This window comes from Lissotriton helveticus, chromosome 1_1 (genome assembly GCF_964261635.1).
Source record: "Lissotriton helveticus chromosome 1_1, aLisHel1.1, whole genome shotgun sequence".
Lineage (NCBI taxonomy): Eukaryota > Metazoa > Chordata > Amphibia > Caudata > Salamandridae > Lissotriton > Lissotriton helveticus.
In genome coordinates, this window is record NC_136057.1 from 72977045 (window position 1) to 72989368 (window position 12324).

Sequence of the window (12324 nt, forward strand, 5' to 3'; positions counted from 1 at the left end):
CTCACAACTTAATCAAGATGGTCAAGACCAGCCTATTGCTTTCATTAGCAGGAGGCTGACCCCAAGAGAAAAACGTTGGTCAGCCATTGAGAGGGAGGCCTTTGCTGTGGTTTGGGCATTAAAGAAGTTGAGGTCCTACTTGTTTGGAACTCACTTCCTGGTGCAAACAGACCATAAGCCCCTCTTGTGGCTTAATCAGATGAAGGGTGAAAATCCCAAACTGCTCAGGTGGTCCATTTCCCTACAGGGGATGGACTTTACAGTGGAGCACCGCCCAGGGACTGACCATGGTAATGCAGATGGTCTCTCCCGGTACTTCCACTTAGAACATGAAGACTTATCTGGTCAAGGTTAGTTTAATGTCCCTGCGTTTGGGGGGGTTGTGTAGGAGAGTAGGGTCTGCTATCCTATGGTCACCCCAAATTTTTGCTTTTTGCTTCACTGGTTTTCGACTACTGAGGCTGTGGGCCTGCTGATCAGACCCCCAGCCTGCTGTTCTCTCACTAAATTACTGACACATGTGCTATAGGCACATACCAATTGGAAATGGACTCCTTGTCAGCCCCTGTATAATGCACTATAGGTGCACAGGGCATAGGGGCCACCAAGGCCTACCAGGGGCTGCAGCATATCTTTTGCCACCCCTGGCTGGTTCTTAAATTGACACAACTGGCTGATCACTCAGCTGGGGTAAGGTGGTGTAAACACCCCTTGCTTAGATATAGTATACCTATATCTAAACCTATATCTGGACACATGTAAACCTGTGAGCCACTCCTATAGAAGGCCTCATCAATCCTGGAGGCTGAGTGCGTGGTTTTATGTGAGATGGAGCTCTAGCATGAGCTGAGCCTGTCTGCAGCTGTCGGGAACAAATCCCTAGGCTGTTTCAGGATAATGCCATACCATATACTCTTAAGTGCCTTATAATCCTCGCGGTTAAATAGCAACTTTGGTTTGGCTTTATCAAAACATGTCGTGTAAGGTGTCATACGATTTGGAATACCATCCCCTCGCCAGTTCTGGCGACGGGGATGGCATTCCACCCCTCTAGAGGGGTAAGACATGTTCCTTTACTGAAACGCGGTTAATTTCTCCAAAGACCTTAGATCCACAAAATGGATGCCTCTGCCACAGACAAATGTCTGGACCCCTGTAGCTGACCGAAACTCAGCCAAAGGGGTCCTGGACAAAGGGTTTCCTGTCACAGGAGGGTGTCACCGCCCTCCAGACAGGAGATAGTGGATTGTAGCAGGGAGGTTTGAAAGAAACCAGACACTGCCTGGGGCGCACAAGGCTGCCCCTTGCATAATCCGGCCAAACCGGTTCTGGGGCACTCCAGCCCTCGTGCCAGGGCGGCCTGGATCAAAGGAAGGGGGTGTATCCACCCACTTCCTGGGTTCCACCCATAGGGGTGGACCTAGCAGGTAATCACGCCCCCCAGATTGGAATAAGAGTGGGAGCAGTGCCAATGCACATCAGATTTCCTGGAAGAAACATTTGAAACGAAATTCTGGACCCTTCGCCCTCCATCTCAACGTGGAAGCCCGAAGAATCTCCCTTGTGGTCAAGGAGTGACCACCCTGCAGCAGCAGGCACCATCCAGCCCTCGACGTCTACTTAGTTGCAGTTCCCGCCGGAACTCGAGCGACTGAGATCAACGAGATCAAGCCTGCCTGCCTTCTAACAGCCCGATCCACAGTCCCTGCAAAGCTGAGACCCGTGGAGGCGACCGGAAGCGTGGGGCACGCCATCTTGAATTGACCACGAGACGCTGACCGTGCAGCCCACGAGTGATCCTCGAAGCTGTGCACCGGGGTTTGAGAAGCCCCGACCCTGAGCTACTCCTGAGCCGAAGTTCAGCCCTCCACACTCGACGAGTGCTGCGTGGGGCCCTTTGGCTTTATTTGGCTCAACGCGTTGGCCCGGTCACTTGCCAGCTGGCTAGTGGTCCCTGTGCCGACGAACTAACTAAGAAGACTCGTGAATCTGGTTGCTCCAGATCCACACCAGCTTCCCTGAAAAGGAGCCCCGACTCTGACCTTCCTGGTCCGAGTGAGAAGCAATCTTCCGATCCCGCGTGGATTGCTCTTGCCAAGGCTTGTTTGCTCCAAACTTGAAGCCGACTGCACCGACGGTGAGAGCCTGCGTGGGACAGATCGTGACCTGCTCCTGGACGTCGCAGATGCCCCAGAGCCCACGTGACAGCGGAGAGAAGCTCCTCGACGACCACCTGATTGCGCCCGACATTGCCTGGTTCCGTCCTGGTTCCACCCTGGTCACTGCTGAGTGACCCAGACTCTGTCCCCTCTGCTTTCAGGTACTCTACAACTTGAGTCCACCCTTGGACTCCACCGGACACTTCATCTTTAACCTGCCTGCAGCCCTTTCAGCTTCAAGCACCAAGAGCCTGCGAGTCAAAACCCGACGCCACTTCGACCCTGTGCACCCACTTCCTGTGGGTGAGGTAACTTTGCTCCGCCGGTGTTCCCACACTGGTGCACACCTCTAGGGTCTGTGTGTTAAGTTTTGTCCCTCTAGGTTCAGCGGAAGTGTCCTTTAACTTTAACTTTACAACTTTTACGCACCATTGGTTAACATTGGTGCGTGCGTGCGCTTTCCGCACATATCCCGAATCCCGAGGGCCATTCCCGACTTCAGCATTGCTTGTCCTGACTGCTCCCAGCGATTCCCTAGGCCCTAGGCCTAACCACTGCTCGAGTGGCATCTCTTATACCACTTGTTTAGTATATGGTTTGAGTGGCCCCCTGCCCTCATCCATAATTATGCAACTTTGTATGTTTAAACAGTGCTTTTGATTTAACGCTTGTGCCCCTTTATTCATAAAGAATACTGGGGATTGTTTTAGTAATAAACACATATATTTTTATAATATATGCTTGTGTGGTGTCCTTTCATTTGGTATTACAGGATTGTATGTGGTAAAACAGCTCGCTTAACACGACCTCTTAAGTTAAGCCTTTAGGCTGCTTAGTCCATGCTACCCCTAGGATAGCTTGTCTAATAAGGTTGACTTACAACCAGACACCATAAGGGATTGTTTGGTCAGGTAGTAAGTGGTTCCAGAATTGGAAACATCCCCTACCAGGCCAACTTCTCACACACATGCAATGACGGAGTCCACACAAGTAAGTTCTTCATTCCAATCAATTAATTTTATCTAAGACCAAAATCAGGGTCATCAATTACTCACTACATTAATACATTTCATGGGATAACTGTGGGCTTTCATTTAGCACTTCATTTTGCAAGTGTAGACATTTCATTACTCAGCATTACTGATTTCATTAGGGTATAACCAAACAATTCCTGACTCAGGACTGGATATAGCAGTAAAGATCAGGCCACTTCTCACTAGGCAGGAATAAAGCTACTTTTTCAAGAATTAAACCTTTCCTTCAGCAGGAATAAGCAGTGCATTAAATGAGGATAAAACATTTCATTACATGTAAAACACTTCCTTAAATGTAGACATTTCATTAGCCGCAGTAACCATTCCTGAAGGAGTAAACACTGCATCAGGTAACAAGGAGTTTTTCATTAGGCAAATGTAAACCATGTATCCAGCAATAGCACTTCCTTAAGCAACAATAAACCAGGCATCAGGGCCTACGTTAGCTGGCATTTAACTTGACCCCAGGCGGGGGTTAACTAATGTCTTGGCCTAGTTCCGAGTGCTTGCAGGGGCCAATTAGGGCCTTCGGGGCCCAGTCACCAGTTCTCCCCAAGGAGGGGTGAGCTCAGGGCCAACCTGGGGGTTAACTTAAGTCCTGGCAGTTAGTTAGGGCCAATGGGGCCCGGTGACACTTTACCCAGGGGAGGGGCGAACTCAGGGCCTTCTCCGGCCTCCCGCCCTCCTCCCCGGGGGGTTCACCTCTCTTCTTTGGGCCTCGCCGGCCCCTTGCGTAGATCTCCTGGTCGGGGGGCTCTCACTCTTCTCAGAAAGCCCTCCGGTGACTTGCAGGCCTCAGGGGGTGAGGGGTCGGACAGGGGAGGCCCGCGCTGCTCCAGCACTCTTCTGGGGCAGCTCTGACTTTCTTCTCGCGGGGAAGGGAGGGCTCTCGGCACTCCCCGAGCCCTCCGGTGAGAGGATTCCCTGTTCCCATGCTCGCGATGATGTGAGCGGCACGGGAACCAATCAGCAGGTGGGCGCGTCAGCCAATCACTGCACAGCGCCAGATGGGGGCCTGTCCAGGGACGCCGCGTCCCCTGTCACGTGACGGCGGGAGGAAGGCTTCAGGCCCTTCAGGCCCTGTCAGGCCTAGCGCGGCCTGACAGGAATTCTGGCGGCCCTCTCCTGACACCGGGGGTCGCTCGGGGGGAGTTACCACGCCTGACAGGGCAGCCTCAGCTGCACGGACGTCCTAGGCTGCGGCGGTGAGTTGGGGGCAGTTAGTAGGATCACAGCTCTTCGAGGAGGCCACAGTCTCTCAGTTCTCAGCGCTTCTCAGGGGCAATTACCACATCGCCTCAGGCCACAGGCAGCTCAGTTAGCTTAGGGAGCTAGCGTGGGGTAGCCAAATAGGGTCAGGCAGGAAAGCAATTCAGGCAGTTCAGTCAGGGGGGTCTAGGCAGGACAGCGCAGGCCCAGGTGAAGGCAAGGGGGCGCAGGTGGAGCACAGTCCAGTACCTGGTTGATCCCCCAGGAGTTCTGATTAGCGCAGGAGAGTCTCTTCTTGACGCTTGTTGGTTCTGGCGCCCTTCTGTGGAAGCAGGTTCCTGGTTTCTTACAAGGGGGGGTGTTGAGTTGGAGGCTTGTCAGCAGGTCACTGCAGGTGGTCCCTGGGTTCCCCTCCCGCCGGCCCAGATCAGTGGGCTAGTTCAGGGTTCCTCACTCTACTTGGAAGGCAGCACCTAAGCCCTGTCACTCCCAGTGGCATAGGTCCCTGACCAGGCCCTACCGCCTAAGTCTCCTGCGTGGGTCCCCCAGGTCAGTGATGTCCCAACTGACTAAAAAGTTTCCCTCCCTTCCTTATATATGCCCAGGTCAGGTGACCACTCTCTAAGACGGCAAAAATAGGCTCCGCCTCTGTTCTGGAAGGCTCCAGGAGCTTCCCCACTCTAACTATGGGCAGGAGATGGAAGTCTGGCATTGCAACAATGTTTGGGGTCCCAGCCAGCTCCTGGCAACTAGGGTGCTACTAGAAAAAGACCACGCTGCAGTAGCAGGGGCCAATGGCAGCTATGTTTGAAGTAGAGAGCACCTGCACCTTAGCATTGATTGGCAATGGGAAGGTGCCCGGAGACCTAAGGCCAACGAAAAGAAGGAGGCAAAAATTAGGCAAGGGCGAAAAAAATAGGGAGAGACCACCCTAGGGCTGACAGGTCTAACAGCTATTATTAGATCACTGCGGAAAACCTTTCCTCTGCTGCTCCCTCAGGCACGTGCGTTAGTGGCACGTAGCACTATTCTCAGCAGACTAGACTATTGTAATGCCCTTCTGCTTGACTCTCCGAAATTTCTTCTGGACAGATAGCAGAGGATTCAGTCTGCAGCAGCCAAGTTAGCCCTGGGTGGCCCAGAAGGTCTTCTTTCTTCGCGGCCTTGGCAGAGCTGCACTGGCTCCCGTTGAGACAGAGAGTTCAGTTTAAGTCCCTCTGTCTAGTATTTAAAGCCCTCCATGGGCTGGGGCCTGCGCTCATGCTGAGAAATTTTGAGCGAGACTGGTTAAGATACCGAGGTTCAGGAAAGTCAGGTCGGGTGGTAGATTCTTTGGTAGATTCTTTGGTGTGGCAGCTGCCAAACTTTGGAACGAACTCCTGTTGGAGCTTAGACAAGTCAGGCACCTCCTTCCTTTTAGAAGGAGATTTAAAACCTGGCTGTTTCCTAAGACATAGTTGGCTGTCTGCTTCTGGCAGACAGCCAACTATGAGTTTTGCTAAGCGCCAGAATAACTGCCAGGTGACAGTGCGCTCTATAAATTAAATAAATAAATAAATAAATAAACAGACACCATATACGGAATACCCAACTGCATTCTGCCGCAGTCCTAATTATTAAGGACTAAATAGCTTCCACTCGAAAACAAAGTAGTAGTGGGAATTATTACATGAAATGGGGTTCCTTTTAAATAACAAGCCAAATTGGGGTTGAAACATTAGAGGCTGCGTGAAGTTTAACATGTTGACATCCAAGGGAATGAATGACACGTGAGTCACACTCCTGTCCTGTAAGAAAATGTCTTTTTCAGCATGTTGACAACAACAGGTAAAGGGCAAGGACCATAACTCATATATATAGCTGCTCCCAAGGGGTTTGTATCTACCTATGGGGAAGTGTTTCATGCAGGCAGTGAACGGAAAGGTTGAGATGGGCAATGAGATAACCCCGTGTATTAACAACACTGCTGATGGCGTTGCCGCTGCAGTGAAGGGGAGTTCAAGCTTCTCTGTGTGTAACATAGTGTAACTAGCCTCTTTCATTGTCATTGATTGCTGTGTTTGTGTCAATAAAAGGGTAAGATCAAGCGGTACTGTTGAGATAATGCCAAGGAGTGCAACCTTTCTTAAGTGTTTGTAATGTCCAGCTAAATTGCATATTTGAGCTAAGATGATTCTGACCATGATACATTTGTGCACAATATCAATTGCAGATGATACAATATTAGCGAAAGTACAAATACGAGGTGAAAATGTATTAATGTTGTCCAACACACCAATATGTAAATTATCTTGGTCAATTTGACGTAAACGCACTGCAGGATCCAGTTGCAACAATTTCCATAGTTCATTGTAAGCAGCATAAACCAATCATTTAGAACGTGGTGATTTGGACCCAAAAGGGATCAGATAGATCCAATTCTTCGGACTTGAGTGAAAGATGTTGTTTCACTGCAGATAAAGTGTAATGTTTTAACTGCTGTTGATAGAATTTACATACAGAATATGCTGTTACAGTGTTGGAGTGTATGGTTTGTGAAGGTCTATTTAATTTGAATTCAGATGTTGTGTTTAAAAAAGCAAGAGTGACAAACATTTGTGTCTATCGGCCATAATAAACACACACCTTGAGACATGATTGAAGAATTAAAGGTACTGTTTTGTATAATACCATTTAATTGGTCTTCAGTATAATTTATGTAAGACTGCCAACCAGGAAGGGGTTTAGTGATGGAATATTGGGAGTATTCAAGTATTTAATTTTTGCCAACCCCAGAAAAGTTGTTTGCTGGACAATGTTGTTCAGAAAAATTGTTTCCCTGGGTGGAGAAGTGTGGTGCAGCGAACAGGGCAGCTGACTTCAGACCACATGGCTCACGGTTTGATCTCCAAGTAGCGGGAACCAATATAACATAGTATGATCTTAGGTCCCATGTGTCATAGCTCGTGAAATACATATATTTTATCTTGTGTGTTTCGGAGCTATCCTGAGGCAGAATTGGACATTGCTCCCATTGAGTATAGTTATATTGGGGACCCTGTCCAGTAGCTCTATGCAGAAAATGATGTCCATAATGTTGATAACAGAAAAACTCGGCATAATTAGCAGAGTTAAAAAATAAACCCAAACTTTGGTGTGGTGCACCACTCGTTATTAAAAAGGCGGTTAGTCAATAAGTTAAAAAGTCATATGGTCTTGTTAGAATTGTCTCAATCAATCCTTTATTTTCATAAGTGTCCAAATACAAAAAAGCCAGCCAATGTGTTTCGTTCATAAACAATGAACTTCTTCAGGGCATAGAATGACGGTCCTGGGAGAGACAATGTATGTGTGCAGTATAGCTGGGTGGGCCTCCTTGAAAAGGGCCGATATGCAGTGAGTCTGGTAACTAAAATGGAAGTAATCGCCCGCTCCAGGTGTACGAGTTCAAAAATAAATCTTCAGATTCAAAAACAGTGTAATATTGTAATTCTGAAAACATTGTAACCAAGGCACAATAACATCACTGATGGAAACCCTGAATCCATAGGGTATCTGAAGGGTCTCCGTTGGACCAAAGACATCAAATGGTACTTTATCTGATACAATTCCATCAGTGACTGGGACCGCTGAAATGTTGACAAGGGACTAGTCTCTTTTCATTTTATGTGAGGATGAATGTGGAGACAACAGCCCGTTCACGGTTCAGCAACAAAGCGTTCGGGGTGGTAAGGGCCTTTATTTGAAAGGAAAAAAATCTGTCACAAATCTAATCCGCATGAACAGAAATACCATGGAGAGTACTATCCAGATATATATCCACTGTGGAATCAGATAAGTGCGTTTTAACCAAGAGATGAAAACACAAATCGGTACTAGTGTGGATGGAAAACCGAGGTCAATGAAAAAATGTGGGAAGTAAAGTTATATTGATCAATATAGTAGCCTGAAGATCTCAGTTGGAATAGAGGAGGCTGGGAGTCTGGATAAGAACTTGAAGCTTGCACCTCCGAAAGGGTCTCAAGTGGTGGATCAGAATAAACTATTTAAATCGTGGAATGTGTATAGATGTAACAGATACCAGGTCAACTGAAGGCTTGACGTTTCCCTCTGGTGGCTGGGGAGAAGCAGGAATGATGGTGTTTAACTGCTTCAAAACAACATTATTTAGTGGGACACTTCTAGGCATAATATTTAGAATTGGCCATATGGTGTAACTTCGCCTGTTAAATGGAAACAAAACAATTGTCTTTGAATCCTGAAAGAGGAGGTAGAATCACAGTTTGGTTACCCTGAAGACCAAGCACTGGAACAGGAGTACAGTAAGATGGACTCAATTCTTTCTTGATTGTCACCTTTTCATGAACCAGATCACTAACTTTAGGAAGCCAGCCAGAGACAGCAACAAGAACAGCAGCATTCGATGAGAGAGTCGAAGGAAAATGCGCATTCGCCAGAGAGTCACAAAAATTTTGCAGATTCTGCAAGACAGTACAGTGATTATCTATGTCAAAGGTAGCAGCTGCCACCACAATGTTTAGACCGTCAAGGTCTGAACATACATCTTGAAGCCAAAGTTCATTTAATATGGGCTCCACCCTCCCAGAAATCTCTTAGGGAGGTTGTTAAGTGCATATTGCCCTCCATAAAGATGAGTCAACCAGCCACGTCCCCTACCTAATACCTATGCCATTAAAGACAGCTTTAAGTCACAGTTCATCAGCTACACAACAAAATTGCCCCCGGGCCTATGTGGAGATGAAAGATGCACCTGCAGCCCCATGGATGTCATCGAGTAACATGCATTATTGGAAAGTAGGGGACCACAATGGTCAAGATAAACACAGCCAAACGGCTGATTTGAAAGTTAGAACTGTGTCTCATGTGGACGGGACACATTAGAAGACTTAATCTGTTGACAAATGTCACAACATAGGACATAACGGGGATGTTGCTGATACAAACCCCACCACCAATAACGTTGCTGTAAAATTGAAATAGTGGCAGTGAGAGGTCCCCATGCAGTTTCCGGAAAGCTAGATCTTGGTCCAGAAAGAGTGCTTTCTAGGTCTCAGCTAGACAACGCTTGTGCTATCTCTTCAAGACATGATGCATATAATTTTTTAGGCTTCAGCTGGCCCATAGGATTCCCATTTGCTCTTCTCCTCATCTTTCTCCCCATTTGTCCATGACATACATGCATCATGCCTTTTCCTGTGTTTAGTCCTCCACAAGAGCATGGGCAATCACTATATCAATCGACTACTTTCATTTTAGCATCGTTTTTAGAACTACTTTTTCTCTTTGTTGAACTGCAGTGCACACGAAAGGTCCTGTTTTCACTCACTCCGTTCAGTTTCTGTAAACAGGTTTGTAAAGCTTGTTCTTATCTCTTCACAATGCTGAGCATTCAAACACTGAGATCAAATGTCAGATGCTGTATTCAGAGGGCACGTGTTCCGTGACCTTATCCCTTCCTCACGCCATGTGGCTGTTGCTTGGAGATGGGCAGAACTCAGCTTAGAAATGTGATTCCAACAACAGCACAACTTTGCATTGTTGAACACTTCTGGTTTCAGAAACAGCTTGTGATATTTTCCAAGTGCATGTGAAAATATCCCTCCCCCTTTCCCCCCGGAAGTAAAGATTAGCCTCTCTTCTTGCCAAGTGTTTCCCCCATGGGACATTTTAGTTTTCCCTATAGTAACCTAACTTTATAGGCCTCATTTTTCTTTGCACATGTTACTATATAAATATGCTTGCTTCTACTTTCACACATTTTGGAAGGTGGATATTTGAGTATATGGTTGCCCCCACTTTATGCCTGTGGTTTTGCTGGTTTTTGACATAGTTGGGCTGGGACCCTTCTAATCAGGGCCCCAGCCTATCTGCTTTCACTATAAAATGGACTCCATGTACTTTAGGTACATACCAGATTGGGTATTGGGTCACCTTCGTGAGTCCCTGTGTAGTGTACCTTAGGTACCCAGGGCATAGGTACATCCAAGGCCTACCAGGGGCTGCAGCATGTATTATGCCACCCCTGGGTGGCCCTCCAAACTGACACCACAGGTCTGTTCACACAGCCTGGGTAAGGTGGTGTAATCACCCCTTACTGGGATATAGTATACCTATACCTACCTTTATATATAGACACAAATGCACCTATAAGTCACTCCTATGGCAGGCCTTGATAATCCTGGAGACAGAGTGCTTGGTTTTATGTGAGAGGGTGCCCTAGCATGAGCTGAGTCCCTCTGCAGCTTTCGGAACCATCTCCTTATAGCTGTTCTATGATATAGCCATACCATATACTCTTAAGTGCATTATAATCCTCGCGGTTAATGCTAACTTTGGTTTGGCTTTACCAAAACATATCGTGTAAGGTGTCAAACACTTTGGACTACTACACCCCCCCCCGCCAGTCCTGGCTTGCTCCAGCTTCCCCACAAAGAAGAAGCTCCCCAGACCTTGCTGTTACCAAGGCTTGTTGGGTCCAATCCGGATACCAACACTACAGTCAACTAGATCCTTTGTGGGACAGCTCTAATCCAGCGCCTGGTCATCGTCGATGACTCCTGGACCACCTGGCTGAAGAGACAAGCTCCACTTCTTCACTCGAAAGCACCCGACATTATTAATATCTCTCTGAGAACAAGTGATGACGAGTGAGCGAAAAGTACTGTACTATTGCCACGATCCCTGAGGGATCAGAGTTGTCATGTTCAATAGTTGCCAGGAACTGTTTACTCCTTGGTAAGAGGGGCTCATAGTGGCACTGTGAATAACATATCCTCGGGGATCTGGAATCAGTCTGGACACCAATACCTTAGTTTCTGTTGCCTAAACCCGCAGATCCTTTATAGACTATAGTGGTTATTTTGGCTAAAATGAGGTTACGCTTCACATTAGCGGACAATGGCAAAATTAAATAAGCAGGTTCCCACCCATCCCCCAGCCTATGAATGTAGCTGAAAGTATGCAGCGTCTGAGCTAGTGGAATTGCATACTGAATGTCACACTCACAAAGAGATAAGATGCCTTGACAAATATCGTACATTCTGAGAGGTAGGCGAGTCAGAAAATTAAGGGCAGTGTCATGTTTGTGTGGGTTTCTGATGGATGTTACAACGGTTTACCTCATTTCATTTACTCGTTCTGTGGTTGGTTTATTTTATGCAACTATTCTCGAGTGACAAGCGTGGTTTAATTTTGATTCCTGCTGCCTGAAAAAAGTGTTTCCCATTGTATTATTTGGATCAGATCATCACGCAGGACGCTTGTAGGGGACGTATTGCTTTAAGTGTAAGCCATATATGCGCCCATGGTGTACATATATATTTTGTTTATAAAATGGCGAGCATGTCTATAAATATCATGGTTTTAATAATTTTTAATGGAGCTTTGTGTAAAACAACGTGCATGTCCAACAATTACACCCCATTATTATACCTTGGGCCTGTGTAACTACGCTATTTGTTTGCACTATGTGCGCCATTCTCTTGCATTAATTGTGATTTACTCTTGGATTTTATAGCAAGAAACCAGAGGGAAAAAGTCATCAACCTCGTCAGTGCTCATTTGCTGCTCCCTGCATGATTGAGGTAATATTTTGTTCTTTTTAACTTTTAGTGCGATGCATACAGAAGGCATTTGACTGGGAAAAAAATGTGCCCAGCAGAATGAACAACATTGCAAACATTTATTTTCGATAGTTAGTTTTCTTTAAATGTTGCCAATCTTTTCTCACCTTGCAATCAGATTTTGTTTTCTTTTTGCTCATGGGCGCTGTCACAGTAACATTAACACTAAGACACTAACATTAACACTGTCACAGTAACATCAATTAGGAGGCCAAATATGGCTAACAGACATTCAAATTCACAATGCCAATAGCTCAAATTTTGGACACTGCTGAGACCTTTTTAATCCATACAACCACG

The 12324-nt window shown here is 46.8% G+C and overlaps 1 long non-coding RNA gene across 1 annotated transcript in view; it reads left to right on the forward strand.

Annotated features, from left to right (window-relative positions):
- LOC144767634 (uncharacterized) overlaps window positions 1-12324 on the forward strand; it is a 116319-nt gene that overhangs the window by 32475 nt on the left and 71520 nt on the right. Inside the window, exon 2 of the long non-coding RNA XR_013598289.1 lies at window positions 11919-11985. This is a non-coding gene — a long non-coding RNA (uncharacterized LOC144767634). The remainder of the gene's footprint in view (window positions 1-11918; window positions 11986-12324) is intronic.